The sequence below is a fragment of the Balaenoptera physalus genome (genome assembly GCF_965194825.1).
Source record: "Balaenoptera physalus genome assembly, chromosome: 11".
NCBI classification, from domain to species: Eukaryota; Metazoa; Chordata; class Mammalia; order Artiodactyla; family Balaenopteridae; genus Balaenoptera; species Balaenoptera physalus.
In genome coordinates, this window is record NC_138896.1 from 68146327 (window position 1) to 68169492 (window position 23166).

General features: G+C 46.6%; 1 long non-coding RNA gene across 1 annotated transcript; it reads left to right on the top strand.

Moving 5' to 3' along the window:
- The first annotated feature begins 17156 nt into the window (after window positions 1-17156).
- LOC309638585 lies at window positions 17157-20457 on the top strand. The gene is made up of 2 exons (XR_014251206.1): window positions 17157-18619; window positions 20424-20457. It is a non-coding gene; the product is annotated as an uncharacterized lncRNA (long non-coding RNA).
- The last annotated feature ends 2709 nt before the right edge of the window (window positions 20458-23166 follow it).

A 23166-nucleotide genomic window follows, 5' to 3' on the forward strand; every position in this document is an offset into this window, starting at 1 on the left:
CCTTTTTCTTGTTTTATAATTTAGTATTGATTTCCCATTTCAGCATAGTTTATATACAGTGTTGTATTTGAGTTCTCCAGCAAGGTGATGAAGTTATGAATGTAGCTGTACCTGTAGTATTTTGGATTCTTTTCCCTGTTAGGTTATTGAAGAATATTGAGTAGCGTTCCTTGGGCTATCAGGTGTGTCATCGTTGATGAATTCTTTTTGACACATTAGTGTGTTTCTCTTCATCCCAACCTCCGACTTCATCCTTCCCCGTTCCCCAATTTCCCCCTCTGGGAACTCTACACTTCTTTTTTCCGTTTGTGAACCTGTGTTTCATGTCTGTACTGCATCCTTTGTATCCCTTCTTAGACTCCACATATAAGTGATATCCTGGGATATGTGTCTTTTTGTCTCTAAATTACCAGAATTAGTGAGATCATCTACTGCTCCATCCATGTTGCTGCCAATAGCATGGGTTCATTTTGCTTTCTGGATGAGTGATAGTCGCCAGAATGTAAGTAGCACAACATCTTTATCCATTCATCTCTCGCTGGACATTTCGGTCGTTTGTGTGTCTGGGCTATGGTAAAGAGTAGCACCACGTCCGTTGGGGTGCAAGTGTTTTATTCCAATGATGGTATTCTCTGGTTATCCGAACTGGAGTGCGGTTTCCGTATCTCGTGGTAGCTCCAGTTTTCAGTTTAGTAAGGGACTTGCTAACTGATCTCCATACTGGCTATTATCAATTTACACTCCCACCAACAGCATAGTAGGGTTCCCTTTACTGCCTGCCCTCTTGAGCACTGACTCTTTTTAGGCTTTTTGAGGACTGCAGCCAGGGAGCACCTCGTCTACGTTTCTTTGCATTCTCTGATCATGACAGATCCTAAGCATGTTTTCATTGGATGTGCTGTTTTTAAAAATACGTGTAAGTACCACTGAGCTCTTGAAACATTTCTGCCTGAGAGTCAGGCCAGATTTGAGTTCATTTCAGATTAACTAGCCAAGGACATTTCTCGAGGGCAGGGGTCTTTTGCAGCCCCGCAGGCCTCGTGAATGTTAAGTGCCCTTGAGCACAGTTTTTCAAGTTGTTGTTACGGGAAAAGGCCACAAGGCGGCAGCACTTCTTCATGTCCTGTGTGTTAACTTGGGCCAACACAACCTTAGAGGGAGTCTTGGTGTTTGGTTGCAAATTGGAGTCGAACGTGGATGAACACACACTGCAGGGCTTGTGTATCTTCACCTCGTCCCCCTTACACTGCACCGCCAGTCCCCAGGCAAATCCCAAGCCTTGAAAATGTGCTATTCTGAGGGTGCTGTGGTTTGTAGGTGGGGCGATTCTAAGGAAGGAGGCTGGAGGTGGATACCCCACTAGCAGGAGCTGTGGAGATCCGGTGTCCTTTCACAGCTCCTCCCTCCCAGCGGTTCTACCATCATTTGGGTACACTAGGCTTTGCTTACCTGTAAGAGGTCTGTCTTGGATCGGGAGGTTGTGGTACCATGCAGAGCAGAATGGGCAATAGAGGTCCAAGGGGCCGGTGATCTGGTGGCACGTCCTCCTTCCTGTCTCCCTCAGCAACAGCATACTCCAGCCTTGGGACCCAGGCCTGCGGAGGCTCTAGGCTTGTGACATCAGCCCACGTCACAGAGGCCTGAGGGTAATAGAGTAGGCATTTCTTGCCTATTTCTTGTTTTATAATTTAGTATTGATTTCCTATTTCAGCATAGTTTATATACAGTGTTGTGTTTGAGTTCTCCAGCAAGGTGATGAAGTTATGAATGTAGCTGTACCTGCAGTATTTTGGATTCTTTTCCCTGTTAGGTTCTTGAAGAATATTGAGTAGCGTTCCTTGTGCTATCAGGTGTGTCATCGTTGATGAATTCTTTTTGACACATTAGTGTGTTTCTCTTCATCCCAACCTCCGACTTCATCCTTCCCCGTTCCCCAATTTCCCCCTCTGGGAACTCTACACTTCTTTTTTCCGTTTGTGAACCTGTGTTTCATGTCTGTACTGCATCCTTTGTATCCCTTCTTAGACTCCACATATAAGTGATATCCTGGGATATGTGTCTTTTTGTCTCTAAATTACCAGAATTAGTGAGATCATCTACTGCTCCATCCATGTTGCTGCCAATAGCATGGGTTCATTTTGCTTTCTGGATGAGTGATAGTCGCGAGAATGTAAGTAGCACAACATCTTTATCCATTCATCTCTCGCTGGACATTTCGGTCGTTTGTGTGTCTGGGCTATGGTAAAGAGTAGCACAACGTCCGTTGGGGTGCAAGTGTTTTATTCCAATGATGGTATTCTCTGGTTATCCGAACTGGAGTGCGGTTTCCGTATCTCGTGGTAGCTCCACTTTTCAGTTTAGTAAGGGACTTGCTAACTGATCTCCATACTGGCTATTATCAATTTACACTCCCACCAACAGCATAGTAGGGTTCCCTTTACTGCCTGCCCTCTTGAGCACTGACTCTTTTTAGGCTTTTTGAGGACTGCAGCCAGGGAACACCTCGTCTACGTTTCTTTGCATTCTCTGATCATGACAGATCCTGAGCATGTTTTCATTTGATGTGCTGGTTTTAAAAATACGTGTAAGTACCACTGAGCTCTTGAAACATTTCTGCCTGAGAGTCGGGCCAGATTTGAGTTCATTTTAGATTAACTAGCCAAGGACATTTCTCGAGGGCAGGGGTCGTTTGCAGCCCCGCAGGCCTCGTGAATGTTAACTGCCCTTGAGCACAGTTTTTCAAGTTGTTGTTACGGGAAAAGGCCACAAGGCGGCAGCACTTCTTCATGTCCTGTGTGTTAACTTGGGCCAACACAACCTTAGAGGGAGTCTTGGTGTTGGGTTGCAAATTGGAGTCGAACGTGGATGAACACACACCGCAGGGCTTGTGTATCTTCACCTCGTCCCCCTTACACTGCACCGCCAGTCCCCAGGCAAATCCCAAGCCTTGAAAATCTGCTCTTCTGAGGGTGCTGTGGTTTGTAGGTGGGGCGATTCTAAGGAAGGAGGCTGGAGGTGGATACCCCACTAGCAGGAGCTGTGGAGAGCCGGTGTCCTTTCACAGCTCCTCCCTCCCAGCGGTTCTACCATCATTTGGGTACACTAGGCTTTGCTTACCTGTAAGAGGTCTGTCTTGGATCGGGAGGTTGTGGTACCATGCAGAGCAGAATGGGCAATAGAGGTCCAAGGGGCCGGTGATCTGGTGGCACGTCCTCCTTCCTGTCTCCCTCAGCAACAGCATACTCCAGCCTTGGGACCCAGGCCTGCGGAGGCTCTAGGCTTGTGACATCAGCCCACGTCACAGAGGCCTGAGGGTAATAGAGTAGGCATTTCTTGCCTTTTTCTTGTTTTATAATTTAGTATTGATTTCCTATTTCAGCATAGTTTATATACAGTGTTGTGTTTGAGTTCTCCAGCAAGGTGATGAAGTTATGAATGTAGCTGTACCTGTAGTATTTTGGATTCTTTTCCCTGTTAGGTTATTGAAGAATATTGAGTAGCGTTCCTTGTGCTATCAGGTGTGTCATCGTTGATGAATTCTTTTTGACACATTAGTGTGTTTCTCTTCATCCCAACCTCCGACTTCATCCTTCCCCGTTCCCCAATTTCCCCCTCTGGGAACTCTACACTTCTTTTTTCCGTTTGTGAACCTGTGTTTCATGTCTGTACTGCATCCTTTGTATCCCTTCTTAGACTCCACATATAAGTGATATCCTGGGATATGTGTCTTTTTGTCTCTAAATTACCAGAATTAGTGAGATCATCTACTGCTCCATCCATGTTGCTGCCAATAGCATGGGTTCATTTTGCTTTCTGGATGAGTGATAGTCGCCAGAATGTAAGTAGCACAACATCTTTATCCATTCATCTCTCGCTGGACACTTCGGTCGTTTGTGTGTCTGGGCTATGGTAAAGAGTAGCACAACGTCCGTTGGGGTGCAAGTGTTTTATTCCAATGATGGTATTCTCTGGTTATCCGAACTGGAGTGCGGTTTCCGTATCTCGTGGTAGCTCCAGTTTTCAGTTTAGTAAGGGACTTGCTAACTGATCTCCATACTGGCTATTATCAATTTACACTCCCACCAACAGCATAGTAGGGTTCCCTTTACTGCCTGCCCTCTTGAGCACTGACTCTTTTTAGGCTTTTTGAGGACTGCAGCCAGGGAACACCTCGTCTACGTTTCTTTGCATTCTCTGATCATGACAGATCCTGAGCATGTTTTCATTGGATGTGCTGTTTTTAAAAATACGTGTAAGTACCACTGAGCTCTTGAAACATTTCTGCCTGAGAGTCGGGCCAGATTTGAGTTCATTTCAGATTAACTAGCCAAGGACATTTCTCGAGGGCAGGGGTCGTTTGCAGCCCCGCAGGCCTCGTGAATGTTAAGTGCCCTTGAGCACAGTTTTTCAAGTTGTTGTTACGGGAAAAGGCCACAAGGCGGCAGCACTTCTTCATGTCCTCTGTGTTAACTTGGGCCAACACAACCTTAGAGGGAGTCTTGGTGTTGGGTTGCAAATTGGAGTCGAACGTGGATGAACACACACCGCAGGGCTTGTGTATCTTCACCTCGTCCCCCTTACACTGCACCGCCAGTCCCCAGGCAAATCCCAAGCCTTGAAAATGTGCTATTCTGAGGGTGCTGTGGTTTGTAGGTGGGGCGATTCTAAGGAAGGAGGCTGGAGGTGGATACCCCACTAGCAGGAGCTGTGGAGATCCGGTGTCCTTTCACAGCTCCTCCCTCCCAGCGGTTCTACCATCATTTGGGTACACTAGGCTTTGCTTACCTGTAAGAGGTCTGTCTTGGATCGGGAGGTTGTGGTACCATGCAGAGCAGAATGGGCAATAGAGGTCCAAGGGGCCGGTGATCTGGTGGCACGTCTTCCTTCCTGTCTCCCTCAGCAACAGCATACTCCAGCCTTGGGACCCAGGCCTGCGGAGGCTCTAGGCTTGTGACATCAGCCCACGTCACAGAGGCCTGAGGGTAATAGAGTAGGCATTTCTTGCCTTTTTCTTGTTTTATAATTTAGTATTGATTTCCCATTTCAGCATAGTTTATATACAGTGTTGTATTTGAGTTCTCCAGCAAGGTGATGAAGTTATGAATGTAGCTGTACCTGTAGTATTTTGGATTCTTTTCCCTGTTAGGTTATTGAAGAATATTGAGTAGCGTTCCTTGGGCTATCAGGTGTGTCATCGTTGATGAATTCTTTTTGACACATTAGTGTGTTTCTCTTCATCCCAACCTCCGACTTCATCCTTCCCCGTTCCCCAATTTCCCCCTCTGGGAACTCTACACTTCTTTTTTCCGTTTGTGAACCTGTGTTTCATGTCTGTACTGCATCCTTTGTATCCCTTCTTAGACTCCACATATAAGTGATATCCTGGGATATGTGTCTTTTTGTCTCTAAATTACCAGAATTAGTGAGATCATCTACTGCTCCATCCATGTTGCTGCCAATAGCATGGGTTCATTTTGCTTTCTGGATGAGTGATAGTCGCCAGAATGTAAGTAGCACAACATCTTTATCCATTCATCTCTCGCTGGACATTTCGGTCGTTTGTGTGTCTGGGCTATGGTAAAGAGTAGCACCACGTCCTTTGGGGTGCAAGTGTTTTATTCCAATGATGGTATTCTCTGGTTATCCGAACTGGAGTGCGGTTTCCGTATCTCGTGGTAGCTCCACTTTTCAGTTTAGTAAGGGACTTGCTAACTGATCTCCATACTGGCTATTATCAATTTACACTCCCACCAACAGCATAGTAGGGTTCCCTTTACTGCCTGCCCTCTTGAGCACTGACTCTTTTTAGGCTTTTTGAGGACTGCAGCCAGGGAGCACCTCGTCTACGTTTCTTTGCATTCTCTGATCATGACAGATCCTAAGCATGTTTTCATTGGATGTGCTGTTTTTAAAAATACGTGTAAGTACCACTGAGCTCTTGAAACATTTCTGCCTGAGAGTCAGGCCAGATTTGAGTTCATTTCAGATTAACTAGCCAAGGACATTTCTCGAGGGCAGGGGTCTTTTGCAGCCCCGCAGGCCTCGTGAATGTTAAGTGCCCTTGAGCACAGTTTTTCAAGTTGTTGTTACGGGAAAAGGCCACAAGGCGGCAGCACTTCTTCATGTCCTGTGTGTTAACTTGGGCCAACACAACCTTAGAGGGAGTCTTGGTGTTTGGTTGCAAATTGGAGTCGAACGTGGATGAACACACACTGCAGGGCTTGTGTATCTTCACCTCGTCCCCCTTACACTGCACCGCCAGTCCCCAGGCAAATCCCAAGCCTTGAAAATGTGCTATTCTGAGGGTGCTGTGGTTTGTAGGTGGGGCGATTCTAAGGAAGGAGGCTGGAGGTGGATACCCCACTAGCAGGAGCTGTGGAGATCCGGTGTCCTTTCACAGCTCCTCCCTCCCAGCGGTTCTACCATCATTTGGGTACACTAGGCTTTGCTTACCTGTAAGAGGTCTGTCTTGGATCGGGAGGTTGTGGTACCATGCAGAGCAGAATGGGCAATAGAGGTCCAAGGGGCCGGTGATCTGGTGGCACGTCCTCCTTCCTGTCTCCCTCAGCAACAGCATACTCCAGCCTTGGGACCCAGGCCTGCGGAGGCTCTAGGCTTGTGACATCAGCCCACGTCACAGAGGCCTGAGGGTAATAGAGTAGGCATTTCTTGCCTATTTCTTGTTTTATAATTTAGTATTGATTTCCTATTTCAGCATAGTTTATATACAGTGTTGTGTTTGAGTTCTCCAGCAAGGTGATGAAGTTATGAATGTAGCTGTACCTGCAGTATTTTGGATTCTTTTCCCTGTTAGGTTCTTGAAGAATATTGAGTAGCGTTCCTTGTGCTATCAGGTGTGTCATCGTTGATGAATTCTTTTTGACACATTAGTGTGTTTCTCTTCATCCCAACCTCCGACTTCATCCTTCCCCGTTCCCCAATTTCCCCCTCTGGGAACTCTACACTTCTTTTTTCCGTTTGTGAACCTGTGTTTCATGTCTGTACTGCATCCTTTGTATCCCTTCTTAGACTCCACATATAAGTGATATCCTGGGATATGTGTCTTTTTGTCTCTAAATTACCAGAATTAGTGAGATCATCTACTGCTCCATCCATGTTGCTGCCAATAGCATGGGTTCATTTTGCTTTCTGGATGAGTGATAGTCGCCAGAATGTAAGTAGCACAACATCTTTATCCATTCATCTCTCGCTGGACACTTCGGTCGTTTGTGTGTCTGGGCTATGGTAAAGAGTAGCACAACGTCCGTTGGGGTGCAAGTGTTTTATTCCAATGATGGTATTCTCTGGTTATCCGAACTGGAGTGCGGTTTCCGTATCTCGTGGTAGCTCCAGTTTTCAGTTTAGTAAGGGACTTGCTAACTGATCTCCATACTGGCTATTATCAATTTACACTCCCACCAACAGCATAGTAGGGTTCCCTTTACTGCCTGCCCTCTTGAGCACTGACTCTTTTTAGGCTTTTTGAGGACTGCAGCCAGGGAACACCTCGTCTACGTTTCTTTGCATTCTCTGATCATGACAGATCCTGAGCATGTTTTCATTGGATGTGCTGTTTTTAAAAATACGTGTAAGTACCACTGAGCTCTTGAAACATTTCTGCCTGAGAGTCGGGCCAGATTTGAGTTCATTTCAGATTAACTAGCCAAGGACATTTCTCGAGGGCAGGGGTCGTTTGCAGCCCCGCAGGCCTCGTGAATGTTAAGTGCCCTTGAGCACAGTTTTTCAAGTTGTTGTTACGGGAAAAGGCCACAAGGCGGCAGCACTTCTTCATGTCCTCTGTGTTAACTTGGGCCAACACAACCTTAGAGGGAGTCTTGGTGTTGGGTTGCAAATTGGAGTCGAACGTGGATGAACACACACCGCAGGGCTTGTGTATCTTCACCTCGTCCCCCTTACACTGCACCGCCAGTCCCCAGGCAAATCCCAAGCCTTGAAAATGTGCTATTCTGAGGGTGCTGTGGTTTGTAGGTGGGGCGATTCTAAGGAAGGAGGCTGGAGGTGGATACCCCACTAGCAGGAGCTGTGGAGATCCGGTGTCCTTTCACAGCTCCTCCCTCCCAGCGGTTCTACCATCATTTGGGTACACTAGGCTTTGCTTACCTGTAAGAGGTCTGTCTTGGATCGGGAGGTTGTGGTACCATGCAGAGCAGAATGGGCAATAGAGGTCCAAGGGGCCGGTGATCTGGTGGCACGTCTTCCTTCCTGTCTCCCTCAGCAACAGCATACTCCAGCCTTGGGACCCAGGCCTGCGGAGGCTCTAGGCTTGTGACATCAGCCCACGTCACAGAGGCCTGAGGGTAATAGAGTAGGCATTTCTTGCCTTTTTCTTGTTTTATAATTTAGTATTGATTTCCCATTTCAGCATAGTTTATATACAGTGTTGTATTTGAGTTCTCCAGCAAGGTGATGAAGTTATGAATGTAGCTGTACCTGTAGTATTTTGGATTCTTTTCCCTGTTAGGTTATTGAAGAATATTGAGTAGCGTTCCTTGGGCTATCAGGTGTGTCATCGTTGATGAATTCTTTTTGACACATTAGTGTGTTTCTCTTCATCCCAACCTCCGACTTCATCCTTCCCCGTTCCCCAATTTCCCCCTCTGGGAACTCTACACTTCTTTTTTCCGTTTGTGAACCTGTGTTTCATGTCTGTACTGCATCCTTTGTATCCCTTCTTAGACTCCACATATAAGTGATATCCTGGGATATGTGTCTTTTTGTCTCTAAATTACCAGAATTAGTGAGATCATCTACTGCTCCATCCATGTTGCTGCCAATAGCATGGGTTCATTTTGCTTTCTGGATGAGTGATAGTCGCCAGAATGTAAGTAGCACAACATCTTTATCCATTCATCTCTCGCTGGACATTTCGGTCGTTTGTGTGTCTGGGCTATGGTAAAGAGTAGCACCACGTCCTTTGGGGTGCAAGTGTTTTATTCCAATGATGGTATTCTCTGGTTATCCGAACTGGAGTGCGGTTTCCGTATCTCGTGGTAGCTCCACTTTTCAGTTTAGTAAGGGACTTGCTAACTGATCTCCATACTGGCTATTATCAATTTACACTCCCACCAACAGCATAGTAGGGTTCCCTTTACTGCCTGCCCTCTTGAGCACTGACTCTTTTTAGGCTTTTTGAGGACTGCAGCCAGGGAGCACCTCGTCTACGTTTCTTTGCATTCTCTGATCATGACAGATCCTAAGCATGTTTTCATTGGATGTGCTGTTTTTAAAAATACGTGTAAGTACCACTGAGCTCTTGAAACATTTCTGCCTGAGAGTCAGGCCAGATTTGAGTTCATTTCAGATTAACTAGCCAAGGACATTTCTCGAGGGCAGGGGTCTTTTGCAGCCCCGCAGGCCTCGTGAATGTTAAGTGCCCTTGAGCACAGTTTTTCAAGTTGTTGTTACGGGAAAAGGCCACAAGGCGGCAGCACTTCTTCATGTCCTGTGTGTTAACTTGGGCCAACACAACCTTAGAGGGAGTCTTGGTGTTTGGTTGCAAATTGGAGTCGAACGTGGATGAACACACACTGCAGGGCTTGTGTATCTTCACCTCGTCCCCCTTACACTGCACCGCCAGTCCCCAGGCAAATCCCAAGCCTTGAAAATGTGCTATTCTGAGGGTGCTGTGGTTTGTAGGTGGGGCGATTCTAAGGAAGGAGGCTGGAGGTGGATACCCCACTAGCAGGAGCTGTGGAGATCCGGTGTCCTTTCACAGCTCCTCCCTCCCAGCGGTTCTACCATCATTTGGGTACACTAGGCTTTGCTTACCTGTAAGAGGTCTGTCTTGGATCGGGAGGTTGTGGTACCATGCAGAGCAGAATGGGCAATAGAGGTCCAAGGGGCCGGTGATCTGGTGGCACGTCCTCCTTCCTGTCTCCCTCAGCAACAGCATACTCCAGCCTTGGGACCCAGGCCTGCGGAGGCTCTAGGCTTGTGACATCAGCCCACGTCACAGAGGCCTGAGGGTAATAGAGTAGGCATTTCTTGCCTATTTCTTGTTTTATAATTTAGTATTGATTTCCTATTTCAGCATAGTTTATATACAGTGTTGTGTTTGAGTTCTCCAGCAAGGTGATGAAGTTATGAATGTAGCTGTACCTGCAGTATTTTGGATTCTTTTCCCTGTTAGGTTCTTGAAGAATATTGAGTAGCGTTCCTTGTGCTATCAGGTGTGTCATCGTTGATGAATTCTTTTTGACACATTAGTGTGTTTCTCTTCATCCCAACCTCCGACTTCATCCTTCCCCGTTCCCCAATTTCCCCCTCTGGGAACTCTACACTTCTTTTTTCCGTTTGTGAACCTGTGTTTCATGTCTGTACTGCATCCTTTGTATCCCTTCTTAGACTCCACATATAAGTGATATCCTGGGATATGTGTCTTTTTGTCTCTAAATTACCAGAATTAGTGAGATCATCTACTGCTCCATCCATGTTGCTGCCAATAGCATGGGTTCATTTTGCTTTCTGGATGAGTGATAGTCGCGAGAATGTAAGTAGCACAACATCTTTATCCATTCATCTCTCGCTGGACATTTCGGTCGTTTGTGTGTCTGGGCTATGGTAAAGAGTAGCACAACGTCCGTTGGGGTGCAAGTGTTTTATTCCAATGATGGTATTCTCTGGTTATCCGAACTGGAGTGCGGTTTCCGTATCTCGTGGTAGCTCCACTTTTCAGTTTAGTAAGGGACTTGCTAACTGATCTCCATACTGGCTATTATCAATTTACACTCCCACCAACAGCATAGTAGGGTTCCCTTTACTGCCTGCCCTCTTGAGCACTGACTCTTTTTAGGCTTTTTGAGGACTGCAGCCAGGGAACACCTCGTCTACGTTTCTTTGCATTCTCTGATCATGACAGATCCTGAGCATGTTTTCATTTGATGTGCTGGTTTTAAAAATACGTGTAAGTACCACTGAGCTCTTGAAACATTTCTGCCTGAGAGTCGGGCCAGATTTGAGTTCATTTTAGATTAACTAGCCAAGGACATTTCTCGAGGGCAGGGGTCGTTTGCAGCCCCGCAGGCCTCGTGAATGTTAACTGCCCTTGAGCACAGTTTTTCAAGTTGTTGTTACGGGAAAAGGCCACAAGGCGGCAGCACTTCTTCATGTCCTCTGTGTTAACTTGGGCCAACACAACCTTAGAGGGAGTCTTGGTGTTGGGTTGCAAATTGGAGTCGAACGTGGATGAACACACACCGCAGGGCTTGTGTATCTTCACCTCGTCCCCCTTACACTGCACCGCCAGTCCCCAGGCAAATCCCAAGCCTTGAAAATCTGCTCTTCTGAGGGTGCTGTGGTTTGTAGGTGGGGCGATTCTAAGGAAGGAGGCTGGAGGTGGATACCCCACTAGCAGGAGCTGTGGAGAGCCGGTGTCCTTTCACAGCTCCTCCCTCCCAGCGGTTCTACCATCATTTGGGTACACTAGGCTTTGCTTACCTGTAGGAGGTCTGTCTTGGATCGGGAGGTTGTGGTACCATGCAGAGCAGAATGGGCAATAGAGGTCCAAGGGGCCGGTGATCTGGTGGCACGTCCTCCTTCCTGTCTCCCTCAGCAACAGCATACTCCAGCCTTGGGACCCAGGCCTGCGGAGGCTCTAGGCTTGTGACATCAGCCCACGTCACAGAGGCCTGAGGGTAATAGAGTAGGCATTTCTTGCCTTTTTCTTGTTTTATAATTTAGTATTGATTTCCTATTTCAGCATAGTTTATATACAGTGTTGTGTTTGAGTTCTCCAGCAAGGTGATGAAGTTATGAATGTAGCTGTACCTGTAGTATTTTGGATTCTTTTCCCTGTTAGGTTATTGAAGAATATTGAGTAGCGTTCCTTGTGCTATCAGGTGTGTCATCGTTGATGAATTCTTTTTGACACATTAGTGTGTTTCTCTTCATCCCAACCTCCGACTTCATCCTTCCCCGTTCCCCAATTTCCCCCTCTGGGAACTCTACACTTCTTTTTTCCGTTTGTGAACCTGTGTTTCATGTCTGTACTGCATCCTTTGTATCCCTTCTTAGACTCCACATATAAGTGATATCCTGGGATATGTGTCTTTTGTCTCTAAATTACCAGAATTAGTGAGATCATCTACTGCTCCATCCATGTTGCTGCCAATAGCATGGGTTCATTTTGCTTTCTGGATGAGTGATAGTCGCCAGAATGTAAGTAGCACAACATCTTTATCCATTCATCTCTCGCTGGACATTTCGGTCGTTTGTGTGTCTGGGCTATGGTAAAGAGTAGCACAACGTCCGTTGGGGTGCAAGTGTTTTATTCCAATGATGGTATTCTCTGGTTATCCGAACTGGAGTGCGGTTTCCGTATCTCGTGGTAGCTCCAGTTTTCAGTTTAGTAAGGGACTTGCTAACTGATCTCCATACTGGCTATTATCAATTTACACTCCCACCAACAGCATAGTAGGGTTCCCTTTACTGCCTGCCCTCTTGAGCACTGACTCTTTTTAGGCTTTTTGAGGACTGCAGCCAGGGAACACCTCGTCTACGTTTCTTTGCATTCTCTGATCATGACAGATCCTGAGCATGTTTTCATTGAATGTGCTGTTTTTAAAAATACGTGTAAGTACCACTGAGCTCTTGAAACATTTCTGCCTGAGAGTCAGGCCAGATTTGAGTTCATTTCAGATTAACTAGCCAAGGACATTTCTCGAGGGCAGGGGTCGTTTGCAGCCCCGCAGGCCTCGTGAATGTTAAGTGCCCTTGAGCACAGTTTTTCAAGTTGTTGTTACGGGAAAAGGCCACAAGGCGGCAGCACTTCTTCATGTCCTCTGTGTTAACTTGGGCCAACACAACCTTAGAGGGAGTCTTGGTGTTGGGTTGCAAATTGGAGTCGAACGTGGATGAACACACACCGCAGAGCTTGTGTATCTTCACCTCGTCCCCCTTACACTGCACCGCCAGTCCCCAGGCAAATCCCAAGCCTTGAAAATCTGCTATTCTGAGGGTGCTGTGGTTTGTAGGTGGGGCGATTCTAAGGAAGGAGGCTGGAGGTGGATACCCCACTAGCAGGAGCTGTGGAGATCCGGTGTCCTTTCACAGCTCCTCCCTCCCAGCGGTTCTACCATCATTTGGGTACACTAGGCTTTGCTTACCTGTAAGAGGTCTGTCTTGGATCGGGAGGTTGTGGTACCATGCAGAGCAGAATGGGCAATAGAGGTCCAAGGGGCCGGTGATCTGGTGGCACGTCCTCCTTCCTGTCTCCCTCAGCAACAGCATACTCCAGCCTTGGGACCCAGGCCTGCGGAGGCTCTAGGCTTGTGACATCAGCCCACGTCACAGAGGCCTGAGGGTAATAGAGTAGGCATTTCTTGCCTTTTTCTTGTTTTATAATTTAGTATTGATTTCCTATTTCAGCATAGTTTATATACAGTGTTGTGTTTGAGTTCTCCAGCAAGGTGATGAAGTTATGAATGTAGCTGTACCTGTAGTATTTTGGATTCTTTTCCCTGTTAGGTTATTGAAGAATATTGAGTAGCGTTCCTTGTGCTATCAGGTGTGTCATCGTTGATGAATTCTTTTTGACACATTAGTGTGTTTCTCTTCATCCCAACCTCCGACTTCATCCTTCCCCGTTCCCCAATTTCCCCCTCTGGGAACTCTACACTTCTTTTTTCCGTTTGTGAACCTGTGTTTCATGTCTGTACTGCATCCTTTGTATCCCTTCTTAGACTCCACATATAAGTGATATCCTGGGATATGTGTCTTTTTGTCTCTAAATTACCAGAATTAGTGAGATCATCTACTGCTCCATCCATGTTGCTGCCAATAGCATGGGTTCATTTTGCTTTCTGGATGAGTGATAGTCGCCAGAATGTAAGTAGCACAACATCTTTATCCATTCATCTCTCGCTGGACATTTCGGTCGTTTGTGTGTCTGGGCTATGGTAAAGAGTAGCACAACGTCCGTTGGGGTGCAAGTGTTTTATTCCAATGATGGTATTCTCTGGTTATCCGAACTGGAGTGCGGTTTCCGTATCTCGTGGTAGCTCCAGTTTTCAGTTTAGTAAGGGACTTGCTAACTGATCTCCATACTGGCTATTATCAATTTACACTCCCACCAACAGCATAGTAGGGTTCCCTTTACTGCCTGCCCTCTTGAGCACTGACTCTTTTTAGGCTTTTTGAGGACTGCAGCCAGGGAACACCTCGTCTACGTTTCTTTGCATTCTCTGATCATGACAGATCCTGAGCATGTTTTCATTGGATGTGCTGTTTTTAAAAATACGTGTAAGTACCACTGAGCTCTTGAAACATTTCTGCCTGAGAGTCGGGCCAGATTTGAGTTCATTTCAGATTAACTAGCCAAGGACATTTCTCGAGGGCAGGGGTCGTTTGCAGCCCCGCAGGCCTCGTGAATGTTAAGTGCCCTTGAGCACAGTTTTTCAAGTTGTTGTTACGGGAAAAGGCCACAAGGCGGCAGCACTTCTTCATGTCCTCTGTGTTAACTTGGGCCAACACAACCTTAGAGGGAGTCTTGGTGTTGGGTTGCAAATTGGAGTCGAACGTGGATGAACACACACCGCAGGGCTTGTGTATCTTCACCTCGTCCCCCTTACATTGCACCGCCAGTCCCCAGGCAAATCCCAAGCCTTGAAAATGTGCTATTCTGAGGGTGCTGTGGTTTGTAGGTGGGGCGATTCTAAGGAAGGAGGCTGGAGGTGGATACCCCACTAGCAGGAGCTGTGGAGATCCGGTGTCCTTTCACAGCTCCTCCCTCCCAGCGGTTCTACCATCATTTGGGTACACTAGGCTTTGCTTACCTGTAAGAGGTCTGTCTTGGATCGGGAGGTTGTGGTACCATGCAGAGCTGAATGGGCAATAGAAGTCCAAGGGGCCGGTGATCTGGTGGCACGTCCTCCTTCCTGTCTCCCTCAGCAACAGCATACTCCAGCCTTGGGACCCAGGCCTGCGGAGGCTCTAGGCTTGTGACATCAGCCCACGTCACAGAGGCCTGAGGGTAATAGAGTAGGCATTTCTTGCCTTTTTCTTGTTTTATAATTTAGTATTGATTTCCTATTTCAGCATAGTTTATATACAGTGTTGTGTTTGAGTTCTCCAGCAAGGTGATGAAGTTATGAATGTAGCTTACCTGTAGTATTTTGGATTCTTTTCCCTGTTAGGTTATTGAAGAATATTGAGTAGCGTTCCTTGTGCTATCAGGTGTGTCATCGTTGATGAATTCTCTTTGACACATTAGTGTGTTTCTCTTCATCCCAACCTCCGACTTCATCCTTCCCCGTTCCTCAATTTCCCCCTCTGGGAACTCTACACTTCTTTTTTCCTTTTGTTAACCTGTGTTTCATGTCTGTACTGCATCCTTTGTATCCCTTCTTAGACTCCACATATGTGATATCCTGGGATATGTGTCTTTTTGTCTCTAAATTACCAGAATTAGTGAGATCATCTACTGCTCCATCCATGTTGCTGCCAATAGCATGGGTTCATTTTGCTTTCTGGATGAGTGATAGTCGCCAGAATGTAAGTAGCACAACATCTTTATCCATTCATCTCTCGCTGGACATTTCGGTCGTTTGTGTGTCTGGGCTATGGTAAAGAGTAGCACAACGTCCGTTGGGGTGCAAGTGTTTTATTCCAATGATGGTATTCTCTGGTTATCCGAACTGGAGTGCGGTTTCCGTATCTCGTGGTAGCTCCAGTTTTTAGTTTAGTAAGGGACTTGCTAACTGATCTCCATACTGGGTATTATCAATTTACACTCCCACCAACAGCATAGTAGGGTTCCCTTTACTGCCTGCCCTCTTGAGCACTGACTCTTTTTAGGCTTTTTGAGGACTGCAGCCAGGGAACACCTCGTCTACGTTTCTTTGCATTCTCTGATCATGACAGATCCTGAGCATGTTTTCATTGGATGTGCTGTTTTTAAAAATACGTGTAAGTACCACTGAGCTCTTGAAACATTTCTGCCTGAGAGTCGGGCCAGATTTGAGTTCATTTCAGATTAACTAGCCAAGGACATTTCTCGAGGGCAGGGGTCGTTTGCAGCCCCGCAGGCCTCGTGAATGTTAAGTGCCCTTGAGCACAGTTTTTCAAGTTGTTGTTACGGGAAAAGGCCACAAGGCGGCAGCACTTCTTCATGTCCTCTGTGTTAACTTGGGCAAACACAACCTTAGAGGGAGTCTTGGTGTTGGGTTGCAAATTGGAGTCGAACGTGGATGAACACACACCGCAGGGCTTGTGTATCTTCACCTCGTCCCCCTTACACTGCACCACCAGTCCCCAGGCAAATCCCAAGCCTTGAAAATGTGCTATTCTGAGGGTGCTGTGGTTTGTAGGTGGGGCGATTCTAAGGAAGGAGGCTGGAGGTGGATACCCCACTAGCAGGAGCTGTGGAGATCCGGTGTCCTTTCACAGCTCCTCCCTCCCAGCGGTTCTACCATCATTTGGGTACACTAGGCTTTGCTTACCTGTAAGAGGTCTGTCTTGGATCGGGAGGTTGTGGTACCATGCAGAGCAGAATGGGCAATAGAGGTCCAAGGGGCCGGTGATCTGGTGGCACGTCCTCCTTCCTGTCTCCCTCAGCAACAGCATACTCCAGCCTTGGGACCCAGGCCTGCGGAGGCTCTAGGCTTGTGACATCAGCCCACGTCACAGAGGCCTGAGGGTAATAGAGTAGGCATTTCTTGCCTTTTTCTTGTTTTATAATTTAGTATTGATTTCCTATTTCAGCATAGTTTATATACAGTGTTGTGTTTGAGTTCTCCAGCAAGGTGATGACGTTATGAATGTAGCTGTACCTGTAGTATTTTGGATTCTTTTCCCTGTTAGGTTATTGAAGAATATTGAGTAGCGTTCCTTGTGCTATCAGGTGTGTCATCGTTGATGAATTCTTTTTGACATATTAGTGTGTTTCTCTTCATCCCAACCTCCGACTTCATCCTTCCCCGTTCCCCAACTTCCCCCTCTGGGAACTCTACACTTCTTATTTCCGTTTGTGAACCTGTGTTCCATGTCGGTACTGCATCCTTTGTATCCCTTCTTAGACTCCACATATAAGTGATATCCTGGGATATGTGTCTTTTTGTCTCTAAATTACCAGAATTAGTGAGATCATCTACTGCTCCATCCATGTTGCTGCCAATAGCATGGGTTCATTTTGCTTTCTGGATGAGTGATAGTCGCCAGAATGTAAGTAGCACAACATCTTTATCCATTCATCTCTCGCTGGACATTTCGGTCGTTTTCGTGTCTGGGCTACGGTAAAGAGTAGCACAACGTCCATTGGGGTGCAAGTGTTTTATTCCAATGATGGTATTTTCTGGTTATACGAACTGGAGTGCGGTTTCCGTATCTCGTGGTAGCTCCAGTTTTTAGTTTAGTAAGGGACTTGCTAACTGATCTCCATACTGGCTATTATCAATTTACACTCCCACCAACAGCATAGTAGGGTTCCCTTTATTGCCTGCCCTGTTGAGCACTTACTCTTTTTAGGCTTTTTCAGGACTGCAGCCAGGGAACACTTCCTCTACGTTTATGTGCATTCCCTAATCACGACAGATCCTGAGCATCTTTTCATTTGATGTGCTGTTTTTTAAAAAGCGTTTGAGTACCACTGAGCTCTTCAAATATTTCTGCCTGGGAGTCGAGCCTGATTTGAATTCATTTCACATTACCTAGCCCAGGACATTTCTTGAGCGCCGGGGTCATTTACATCCCCCCAGGTCAGAGACCTAGTGAATATAAAGTGCCCTTGAGCACAGTTTTTAAAGTTGTTGTTTCTGGACAGCACCACAAGGCGGCAGCACTGCTTCATGCCCTCTCTGGTAACTTGGGCAAACAGAGCCTTAGAACTAGTCTTGTTGTTACGGTGGAAATTTGAATGAAACGTGTCTGAACACACACTGTAGGGCTTCTGTATCTTTACCTCTTCACCCTTACACTGCACCACCCTCGCCCATGCAAATCCCAGCAGTGCAAATGTGCTATTATGAAGGTGCTATGGTTCGTAGGTGAGGCAAATCTAAGGAAGTAGCCTGAAGGTGGGAACCCCACCATCAGTAGCCCTGCAGATCCATTGTCTTTTCACAGCTCTTCCCTCCCAGCGGGTGTACCATCGTTTGGATACACTAGGCTTTGCTTAGCTGTAAGCGGTCCTGCGTGGATCGAGAGTATGTGCTGAAGAGGCCAGGGAGAAAAGGGAAACCTACTATGCTGTTGTTGGAAATATAAATTGGTAACACCCAGTATGGCGATCAGTAGGCAACTTCCTTACTAAACTAACAATTGGAGGTACCAAGAGATTTGGCAACCAGATTCCAGTTCATATAATCAGAGAACACCATCATTGGAATAAAACACTTGCACCCTAATGGTCGTTGCAGTACACTTTGCCATAGCCAAGACACCCAGACGACCAAAATATCCAGCGAGAGATAAATGGATAAAGAAATTGTGCTACCTATACCCCCTGGACTGTCACTCATCCAGACAACAAAATGAACTCATGCTATTTGTAGCAGCATGGATGGAGCAGTAGACGATCTCACTAATTCTGGAAAATTAGAGACAGAAAGACACATATCCCACGATATCACTTACATGTGCAGTCGAAAAATGGAGACCAAGGAACGTAATGTACAGAGCAAACACAGACTCAAAAACGGAGACACGAAATGTACAGTTATCAAATAGGGAATTTGGGGCCCGGAGAAAGATGAACTAGGAAGATGGAATTAAATGCAACACAATAATATATAAAAAAGACTTCATCAACGGCGACCTACTGATAGCACAGGGGTCTCTAAAAAACACACGTCAATAAGCTAACATGGAAGAAAATCCAAAATTGTTAAGGTACAGCTACATATATAACTGCATCAAGTTGCTGTAGAGCTCAAACAAACACACTGTATATAAACTATGCTGGAATAGAAAATAAATGATAAATTATAAACCAAGAAAAGGCAAGAAATGCCTACTCTATTACTCTCTGGTCTCGGTGAACTGGGATGGTGTCACATCCCTTGAGCCTGAGCAGGCCTGGGGCCCCTGGCTAGAGTATGCTGCTAATTAGGGAGACAGGGGGAAGGACGTGCCAGCAGATCAGCACCCCCTCAGACCTCTAGTGCCCATTCTCCTCTGCATGGGACCACAATCTCTCGATCCAAGCTGACCCTCTTACAGCTGAGCCAAGCCTAGTGTACCCAAAGGATGGTGGACACGCTAGGAGGGAAGAGCTGTGAAAAAACACAGGATCTCCACGACTATTCCTGGTGGGGTTCCCACCTCAAAACTACTTCCTTAGATTCACCTCACCTAAGCCAAGCCTAGTGTACCCAAAGGATGGTGGACTCGCTCGGAGGGAAGAGCTGTGAAAAGAACCCGGATCTCCACGACTATTCCTGGTGGGGTTCCCACCTCCAAACTACTTCCTTAGATTCGCCTCACCTACGAACCACAGCACCTTCAGCATAGCACATTTGCACTGCTTGGGATTTGCGTGGGCGAGGGTGATGCAGCATTAGGGGGAAGAGGGAAAGATACACAAGACCTACGGTACGTACTCAGCCAGTTCCATTCAAATTTCCACCCCAAAACAACACTAGTTCTAAGGCTCTGTTTGCCCAAGTGACCAGAGAGGGCACAAGGAAGTGCTGCCGCCTTGTGGCGCTTTTCTGTAACAACAACTTTAAAAACTGTGTTCAAGGGCACTAACCATTCACAAGGCCTCTGACCTGCGGGGCTGCAAATGACCCTTGCCCAGGAGAAGTGTCCTGGGCTAGGTAATCTGCCATGAATTCAAATCAGGCCCGACGCTCAGGCAGAAATGTTTCAACAGTTCGGAGGTACTCACACGCTTTTTAAAAAAAAGCACATCAAATGAAAAGATGCTCAAGATCTGCCGTGATCAGGGAATGCTGATAAACACAGACGACGTGTTCCCTGGCTGCAGTCCTCAAAAAGCCTATAAACAGTAAGTGCTCAACAGGGCAGGCAGAAGAGGGAACCCTACTATGCTGTTGGTGGAAATGTAAATTGCTAACAGCCAGTATGGAGATAGGTAGGCAAGTTCCTTGCTAAACTATAAACTGGAGCTACCATCAGACTCGGCATCCCCACTCCAGTTTGTATAACCAGAGAATACCATCATTGGAATAAAACACTTCCACCCGAACGATTGTTGTGGTACTCTTTACCATAGCCAAGCCACGCAGATGACTGACATGTCCAGTGGGAAATGAATGGATAAAGAAGTTGTGCTACCTATACTCCCTCGACTGTCACTCATCCAGGGAACAAAATGAACTCATGCTATTTGTAGCAACATGGATGGAGCAGTAGATGATATCACTAATTCTGGTATATTAGGGACAGAAAGACCCATATCCAGCTTATCCCTTTCAGGTACAGTCGAAAAATGGATACAAAGGAAGTAATGTACAGGGCAAACACAGACTCACAAACTGAGACACGAAACGGAGATTTACCATAGGGGGAAATTGGGGATCGGAAAAAGATGAAGTAGGAGGTTGGGATTAACAGAAACACACTAATATATAAAAAAACTTCAACAACGGCGACCCTACTAATAGCACAGGGATCTCTAAGCGACACTCGTCAATAACCTAACATGGAAAATAATCCAAAATTGTAAAGATACAGCTACAAACATATCTGCATCAAGTTGCTGTCGAACTCAAACAAACACAACATTGTATATAAACTATGCTGAAATAGAAAATAAGTATTAAATTATAAAACAAGAAAAAGGCAAGAAATGCCTACTATATTACCCTCAGGCCTCTGTGACGTGGGCTGGTGTCACATCTCTGTTGCCTCAGCAGGCCTGGGTCCCAATGCAGGAGTACACTGGTGCTGAGGGAGCCAGGGAGGAGGACGTGCCAGCAGATCAGCACCCCCTCAGACCTCTATTGCCCATTCTCCTCTGCATGGTAGCACAGTCTCCCGATCCAAGCCGGCCCTCTTACAACTAAGCCAAGCCTAGTGTACCCAAATGAAGGTCGACCAGCTGGGAGAGAAGAGCTCTGAAAAGACACCGTATCTCAAGAGGTCCTGCTAGTGCGGTTCCCACCTCCCGCCTACTTCCTTAGACTCGCCCAACCTACGAACCACAGCACCTTCAGCAAAGCGCATTTGCACTGCTTGGGATTTGCGTGGGGTCGGGCAATGAAGGGTAAGGGTGAAGAGGAAAAGATACACAAGCACTGCGGTGTGTGTTCAGCCACGTTGGACTCCAATTTCCAACCCAACACCAGGACTCCCTCTAAAGCTCTGTTTGCCTACGTTACCAGGGAAGACACGAAGAAGTGCTGCTGCCTTGTGGCGCTTTCCCGTAACAACAACATGAAAAACTGTACTCAAGGGCACTTAACATTCACACGGCCTCTGACCTGCGGGGCTGCAAATGACCCCTGCCCAGGAGAAGTGTCCTGGGCTAGGTAATCTGCCATGAATTCAAATCAGGCCCGACGCTCAGGCAGAAATGTTTCAACAGCTCAGAGTTACTCACACGCTTTTTAAAAAACAGCACATCAAATGAAAAGATGCTCAGGATCTGTCATGGTTAGAGAATGCAAACAAAAGTAGACGAGGTGTTCCCTGGCTGCAGTCCTCAAAAAGCCTACAAAGAGTAAGTGCTCAAGAGGGCAGGAAAACAGGGAACCCTACTACGCTGTTGGTGGAAATGTCAATTGCTAACAGCCAGTAGGGAGATAGGTAGGCAAGTTCCTTAGTAAACTATAAACTGGAGCTACCACGAGATTTGGCCACCCCACTGCAGTTCGTATAACCAGAGAATACCATCATTGGAATAAAGCAGTTGCACCCCAACGGTCGTGGTGCTACTCTTTACCATAGCCAGGACACGCAAACAACCAAAATGTCCAGTCGGAGATGATTGGATAAACAACTTGTGAGACCTATACTCCCTGGACTGTCACGCATCCAGACAACAAAATGAATTCATGCTATTGGTAGCAACATGGATGCAGCAGTAGATGATCTCACTAATTCTGGTAAGTTAGAGACAGAAAGACACATCTCCCAACATATCACTTATATGTGCAATCTAAAAACGCATACAAAGAAGTAGTATACAAGGGAAACACAGATTCACAAACGGGAAAAAGAAGTGTCGAGTTCCCAGAACGGGAAATTGGGGATCGGGGAAGGATGAACTAGGAGGTTGGGATTCACAGAAATACACTATGATATAAAAAAGACTTCATCAACGACAACCATCCTGAGAACACAGGGAACTCTACTTAACATTCTTCAATACCCTAAGAGGGAAACGAATCCGAAATACTACAGGTACAGCTACATATATAACTGCATCAAGTTGCTGTCGAACTCAAAAGAACACAATATTGTATATACACTATGCTGGAATGGAAAATAAATATTAAATTATAAAAGGAGAAAAGGCAAGAAATGCCTACACTATTACTCTCTGTCCTCGGTGAACTGGGATGGTGTGACATCCCTTGAGCCTGAGCAGGCCTGTGGCCCCTGGCTAGAGTATGCTGCTGATTAGGGAGACAGAGGGGAGGACGTGCCAGCAGATCAGCACCCCCTCAGATATCTAGTGCCCATTCTCCTCTGCATGGGACCACAATCTCTAGATCCAAGCTGACCCTCTTACAGCTGAGCCAAGCCTAGTGTACCCAAAGGATGGTGGATTCGCTCGGACTGAAGAGCTCTGAAAACACACCAGATCTCCACGGCTACTCCTCGTGGGATTCCCACCTCCAGACTACTTCCTTACATTCGCCTCACCTAGGAACCACAGCACCTGCAGCACAGCACATTTGCACTGCTTGGGATTTGCGTGGGCAAGGGTGCTGCAGCCTTAGGGGGAAGAGGTAAAGATACACAAATCCTACGGTGTGTGTTCAGCCACGTTCCGTTCAAATTTCCAATCCAACAACAAGACTACTTCTAAGGCTCTGTTTGCCCAAGTTATCAGAGAGGGCACGATGCAGTGCTGCCGCCTTGTGGTGCTTTCCTGTAACAACAACTTTAAAAACTGTGCTCAAGGGCACTTACCATTCACAGGGCCTCTGACCTGCAGGGCTGCAAATGACCCTTGCCCAGGAGAAGTGTCCTGGGCTAGGTAATCTGCCATGAATTCAAATCAGGCCCGACTCTCAGGCA